Raw genomic sequence first — 7,646 nt, forward strand, 5'->3', positions numbered from 1 at the left:
AGTCAGATTCAAGAACTCCTTTCTGCGTGCATCCACATAGCTAGCTCCAACATATTTTGCCTTAAAGGTCTGTTTGAACAGCTCCCATGTTACCCTCTCAGCTGGGGTACCCTCTCTCACAGTAATCCACCACTGATACGCTTCATCCCGCAGCAACGACACCGCCCCTTTCAACTTCTATTCCACTGAGCAGTCAAGGTCATCCATGATCCGCTCTGTGGCTTCCAACCAGTACTTAGGCACATTTGGGGCCACTCCAGATACGCCCCTAAAAATCTCAGCTCTGTTGGCCCGAAGTCGTTCAGAAATGGACCCTCTATTCATGGGCTCGATGTTAGCTCCGGCCACCCTTTCTAAAACCCTCAACATGGCCTGAGACAAAGCGTCATCCCCTGCGGCCCGGTCATACGGCCCATTTTTATTAACCGGTGGTGGACATGCCTCGCCAGCTGGTATGTGTTCAGATGACGCAGATCCAGCTTGAGTGCTACCCCGGCCTCGACCACGGCCTCTTCCCCGAGTAACCCTTGTACTCATAACGATTTATCTGATTACGAATTTTATGACATTAGTTTACTGGTTTCACTATTTATTACAGAATTTCTTATGAACAGATAGAGTTTCAGAGTTATTTTCGCGCAATCACAATTTAGCTACGGTCCTAGTTTTGTAGCCCTAATACTACATTATCAATAGCACTATCTCTAAGGCTCAGTACTATCTACAGTTTTATTTCCAGTCCAGTTCTATATAAATATTTAAAGCAGAAAAAAGAACACTTACAGACTTGGTGCCGGGGATTCAGTGTGCCACTTCCTTATCAGTCCATTTAAAATTTTTTAAAAGGGTAAACTACAAAAATAGTCACTTTTGTTTACCTCATGTTACGTTTTAGTCACTTATGTTTAAAATGTTACGTTTTAGTCACTTATATTATTATTTTGTTATGAAGTGATCACTCTTCCGTTAAGTTCTGTTATATTCTAACGGTAATCCTATGTGGCAGTCCAACTAGATATTAAGTGCCAACTTGGATTTCCAAATGGGATGTAAATAGATTTTTAATTAAATAAATTTAATTAATTAAAAATTTTAAACCCTAAATCTTAATAGAAAAAACCGTTCATCTCCTCTATTTTTTTTAGCTTTCTTTTTCATTTGACTAAAAAAATCTATTATTATCAAAAAATTTTATTCACTTACAATAACAAAAGAGGATTCAATGGAGAGTCCAGGTATGTCTTTTCAATCCGATTTTTGTTTATTTGTTTTTTTGTTCTAAGACAAATTTATGTGTTCTTCACATTCTTGAATAATTGGTTTCTTCACATTGAGGCGTTTTATGTTTTGTGCTTCTGCCCATGTGGGTACTTTTAAAGTGATCGAAGGAGTATGTTTCATCATGCTTAAATTGTTTGTATCTAGTTCTTTGGGGTTTACCTTCCTGTTGGTTGCTAAAAAAAGAAGTTTAATTCTTTACATGTAGCTGACATTTAAGCTATTCGATATTGGAACAGGTAATTTTATTTATTTTTCGATTTTTCTAACCAGTTTTCCCTCATTTAGGGTTTCATTTTCTTTTTGTTCGTCGCTGAAATAGAATTTTTGCGGAAAGGAATGAACATTTTCTTGAGAAACAAACAGATTTTTTTGTTTAAATTCACAGTACTGTGTCGGATAAGATAGTATGGGAGCTTAATTTGCTGATTTTCAGCTTTGGATATTCTTCCATGAGAAATATGTGTCACTGATTTTCAGTTCCTTTGTAGCGAATGCAGCCTCTGGGTTTATAATTTTCATTTTTGTTTTTACTCAGATGAAAGCCATATCCTTAAAAAGTTTGTCTTTTTCTTTCAAAAAGTGAAAACAATTTCTTAATCTTTGAAGCCCAAACCATCATTCCCGGTGAATTATTGTATCAAAGCTTGCGGTAAAACTGGGTTTTTCTATTCAGCCATAATTGCAGCTAACAATAAGCTTCACCTTCATTTCTCAGTTGAAAACATACAAAATTTTGTGGCTGTTCTTGTATCGAAGCCTACTGTAAAACTAGTTTCTTCCTGAATTTCATTTGTGCTTGTTCTTGTAAATTTGCATATCTTTATTGTGTTCGTATAAATGCATGAATATAAGTACATAAATTTTTATGGATTTAAATTTAAATTTAATATGTGTGTGTCTGTTTACATTGTTGACATGGGTCATATTATGTTATTTGCAATGCAATACTAGTTCAGGCTAAGATTATGAAACAGAAAAATACAAGGTTTACTTAATTACATGTTACTGCTAGTGAAAAGAGCCTTCCTTTTTATTTTTCTTGCAATGATCATCTTATTTTAATATAATTTATATAGCTTGAACTTAATCATTTATAGATACTGTGGTTGCTCAATTTTTGTAATAAACTGTGATTGCTCAATTTTTGTCGCTGTCCTAGCAAAACAAGCCTTATTTTTTGTCAGTCCTTTATGCTTATGTTTCATCTTTTCATTTTGACTCAGGTGTAGTTTGATGCAAGTGTATAAAAAATAATTGATTTAAATATGTATATAATGTTAGTTTGATGCAAGTGTATAAAAAATAATTGATTTAAATATGTATATAATGTTAACTTCACTCTAATTGTCGAAGTAAAGATTGAAGTTTCCCAATTTTGCCACAATGTGTTAACAATTTGCACTTGTATCTTAATGTGTTAACTTCACTCTAATGTGCATATTTATGCTGTTCAAATGTAACTTACAGCTTCTGTCACAATGTATCTTAATGCTCATATTTATGTTGTCAAAATGTGAATAATGACTATTGTTTTCATGTTCTAGATTGTGTATTTTAATGCTGTCTAAATGTGAATATCGACTGCTATCCGAACGTCCTAAAATGTTCATGAATTCATTAGTGGTGTGCTTTGAAATTGAACTGAAGTTGATATAATATTTTTTCAGGTTTGAATTGTTGTGCAATTTGTTGATACTAGTATAATGTTTTATTTTCCTTTTTTGGTTTAGGGTTTGATGTTGAACAAAATACTTTAGAGGAAGATTTTGGAGGAGAAGCGTCTGACTCAGATGATAGTTCATATAAAGCTTATGAGTCAGGTACTTCTTATTCTGATTCATTTGAGTCTGATGGTGATAGGGTAGACGAACCAAAGGTTGAACTAGTAGGTGAAATGATACAGAAGGAGTTAGACCACTTACTTGGTTCAAGTTGTTGGGGTTTAGAAGATGATTTTGATAGTAACTGTGATGATGATTTGAATAATGATGTGGATTATGATAAATATGGGAATAAAAAGTACCCTCTATTCAATCCTCAAACTGATATGAGGAACCCTATATTGATAAAGGGTTTGGTTTTCCCTAGTAGAGACATTTTAAAAGATGCAATTAAACAGTATGGGAGGATAAATAGGGTAGTAACCAAACTAACAAGGAATGACAAGCTTAGGGTGAAAGCAGTCTGTGTACTTAGTTGTCCATGGACGTTGTGAGCAACCAAATTAAATCCCAAGGATCCAACAGATGGGAGTTGGCAAATTAAGACATTAGTCAACCACCATAAGTGTGGCAAGGCAATGAAAAATAAAAATATTACTTCAAAGTGGATGGCTAGACATTATTTACACAAATTTCAAGTTGATCCCAATTATTCCTTAACATCTTTACAAAATGATATTAGGGTAGATTTTGGAACAATAGTGTCTCGGACTAAATGTATGAGGGCTAAGATTAGGGCTCTAGAACTAGTTCAAGGGAATCACAAAGCCCAATATGCCAATATATACGATTATTTACTTGAGTTAAGGAAAAGCAACCCTGGTACAACAACCATCTGTAAATTAGACTGTAGGCTATTTCAGAGGCTTTATATATGCCTTGAAGCGTGCAAGTCAGGTTGGTTAACTGGTTGTAGGAGAATTATAGGGTTAGATGGGTGTTGGCTTAAAAGATATTATGGTGGACATTTACTTGCTGCTGTTGGGGTTAATGCCAATAATTGTATATATCCAGTGGCTTTTGCTGCAGTTGAGAGTGAAAACAAACAATCATGGTTTTGGTTCCTCGAGTTGTTACAGAGGGATTTGGAGATAGACAACTCTTACAATATATGCTTCATGTCTGACAAACGAAAGGTACTATAAAGTCATAGTATACGCTAAATTGTTTATATAAAAATGATTGCTGATCATGTTGTTTTAATTGTTTTACAGGGTTTAATAGAAGCGATATCTTTGTTGTTCCCTAATGCTGAAGCAAGAAATTGTGCCAGACATCTTTACAACAATTTTAAAAACATAGAAGGATTTAGAGGCCAAGTTATGCGTCTCACTTACTGGAAAGCTGCTAAAGCAACTTTTCCAAGACAATTTGAAGAAGCAATGTCTGAAATGAGGTCACTGTCAGAATCTGCTGAGGGTTGGCTGCGTGACAAGGATCCAAGGACTTGGTCAAGAGCCCACTTCTCAACTAGATGCAAATCTGATCTATTACTGAACAACAACAACGAATGTTTCAACAATGTTAAAATTTATTTTTTAAATCTGACTATTTATCACTTCATGTTGTATAATTATTGTTGAAGTTATTTAAGGACTTTCCTCTCATTGCAGATCATTTTAGAAGCTAGAGATAAACCTATCCTAACGATGTTGGAAATAATTAGAAGAAAAGTCATGACTAGGTTGGTTTCTATGAGAGAGGCTGCTGAGAAGTATCCTGGACCTTTATGTCCAAGGATACAGAAGAAGTTGTTTGAAATTGTTAGTTAGTCTAATAAGTAAGTGTTGCTAACTTTTTTTTACTAAGCTTGAATTCTGTTACTTGGATGGAAAAATTTTTAACTTTAAAATGTTACTTTGTTTGTAGTATATGGCCGGTATATGCTGGAAAGGAAAAGTATGAGGTAGACTATGGATTAGGTAACAAGCATGTGGTTGACCTCCTCAACTCCTCTTGTTCATGCAGAAAATGGGACTTGTCAGGAATCCTATGTAAACATGTTGTTTCTTGCATGCAATTACTTGCTGTGAGCCCTGAAACTTACGTCAATACATGTTATACTGTCACTACCCAGTTGAATATTTATAGCCACTTGATTAACCCTGTAAAAGGTAATAGCCTTAAAACTATAATCCTTTATGAAATATTACTTCTTTATAAAATGTGTTTGACATCTTTAAATTTTTGTTTATAGGTCCTATGCAATGGGAACATGTGAGGGACATGGAACCCATTCTTCCTCCCATAATTAGAAGGCCCCCCGGAAGACCCAAACAAATAAGGAGGAAGGAAGTAGGTGAAGAAAGAAAGAGTGGACCAAAATTAAGCAAGATAGGACAGCAAGCCAACTGCACCAAATGTGGCAAACCAGGCCATAATACAAGGACTTGCAAAGGGATTGTTGGGGGTAACCAAATGGAAAGCCAATCATCGAGCCTACAAATTTCAAACCAAGCCACTTCAATGGATAACACATCAAGCCAACTACCCTTAACCCAACAAAGCTCAAACCTTACAACAATTTTTAGGGCCAAATTACCTTTCAAAAGGAAATTTGTTTTGTGAATAAAGAATATATCTTTTTGAAAGGGTTGTTGAATCATGTTAACAATAGTTAGATTATACATTTTGTCTTAATTGAGGGTTAGAAACAATTTTTTTTTTTGAAATGTTAAACTATTGGACAATTACTTGAGAAATGTTAGATTATACATATTCTCTCAAAGGGGAGTAAAATAGTTCAACTCTTCTTACATCTTTTAAGGATATCATCTATATGCCATTTTTTGCCTCACTATGCATTATGTTCAACTCTTTTAAGGATCTCATTTGCATATCTCATAAGTTTATTTTCATCCTCACACTAATATATATAGATAAACTAAAATATATATCTTATAGAGCAAACTTATAGAGTAAAATTTTCATAAACTATACGTGAGGTATTCATGGTAAAGACAACCACATGTGAAATTAAAATTGATTACTTTCATTTTGTAGACCAAATCAACAACCAGTTGAAGTAAAAAATATATATAAATATAGGATCAAAGTAATGTAGTGCCTGTTTATTTCTTTCTCTCCTTTTTACAATTCTAATTAAGTAAAAATAATTGTTAACTACGAGACAAAAGATTCTGATTTTTCTAGCATGAAATTGCTCATATTATTTGGTAATTAATTTCAAATTTACATGTCTGTTTCATATTTTATTTACACCCATGATTTCTTCCTCGTCCTCTTCGACCATGTTAGCTTATCCTAACCAGCTCTTAGTAGGAGTGGATCGACAATGCATAAGCATAAAAAGTATTTGTAGGTGGGACTGCAGCAGCTTGATCATCAACAAATGTAAATTCTCAATCTTAAATCTGAGCTCTCCTTCAGGAAGCTATTTCCTACAGTGCCATCCAACGCAAAACAAATGTAATTAGACTTAGGGGAAACAAGGAAGCTTGAATGAAACTATGACACAATGGTTAAGAAATATTCATAGGGGTGAACAAATTAAAAGTGGAGCTATCAAAACAGCGTAAATTGTCATCATTACAAGAGAAAGTACAAACATAAATGCCCAAAGATAGATAGCTAAATAAGGACCTCCACTCTGTAATCACAAAATAAAGATTCACCATAGTCATAGAAGGATAACAATAATAGCAAAAAGACTAGAGAGTAATTAAGACCATAAAATCTCATTGTTAAGCTAACAATTGTCTGATTATAATAGAAAGGACCGGTAATATTTGACCAGAGAGACCAAATGCTAGAAATGTACACAATTTTACTTGTACTATGACAATAATAGCAGAAACAATGGGTGGACCAAGTACAATAGCAAGACATATTCCTTTGATAAGGTCCTTAAAGAATAACCATATTGTTTGCTACCAAACATATGATAAAATAATTAGGAACAGCAAGATAAGTGTGATCTTAAAATTCAAAAAAAAAAGTTCCAAAAATAGCAGTAAACAAAGAAACAAGAAAGAGATTTAACGATTAAGAATACGAACTTTATTGAAACCATGGCGGGCCTTGATTTCAAAAGTTGAATAAAGGGAAAAGGGTAGGTCAGTGATCTGCAACATAAAACCACAAATAAATGGTCTGTGTTAACTTACACAAAATGATAATTGTGTTAAGGGATGCAGAAGACAAATAAAATATCATGAACTAACTTGTGGCCATATCATAACACCAGCCAAAAATCAAAGGGTGTGCAATATTTCATTCTCTTCATTTAGACCAAGAAAAGGCAAGAAAATTCCTAATTTCTGCGATAAATAACAATTAATTTACAAGATAGTGACAATCAACAAAAGGTATGATCCATTTATTAAACAACAAACAATTCACATTCCAAAACCAAGACAATATGCCAAAGAACAAAATTGTAGAATCTATCAGGATCGTCACAAACTCATGAACAAAATGGAAGTGGCTGCGAAATAAGAGAGATGCATCAAGGACTATGTCAAATCAAGTTAAAAGGAAGCTTGATTATTCCCTAATGTAACAATGTAATCTAGTAAATGATCAATAAAAACAACAAACCAACCTCTTATAGAGACTATAGGCTCGAAACTTTTCAAATTTCTCTTGGCTGATTACTCCTTCCAATGTTTTTGGAAGAGTTGT

The sequence above is a fragment of the Gossypium hirsutum genome, chromosome A01 (assembly GCF_007990345.1).
Source record: "Gossypium hirsutum isolate 1008001.06 chromosome A01, Gossypium_hirsutum_v2.1, whole genome shotgun sequence".
Taxonomy (NCBI): Eukaryota; Viridiplantae; Streptophyta; class Magnoliopsida; order Malvales; family Malvaceae; genus Gossypium; species Gossypium hirsutum.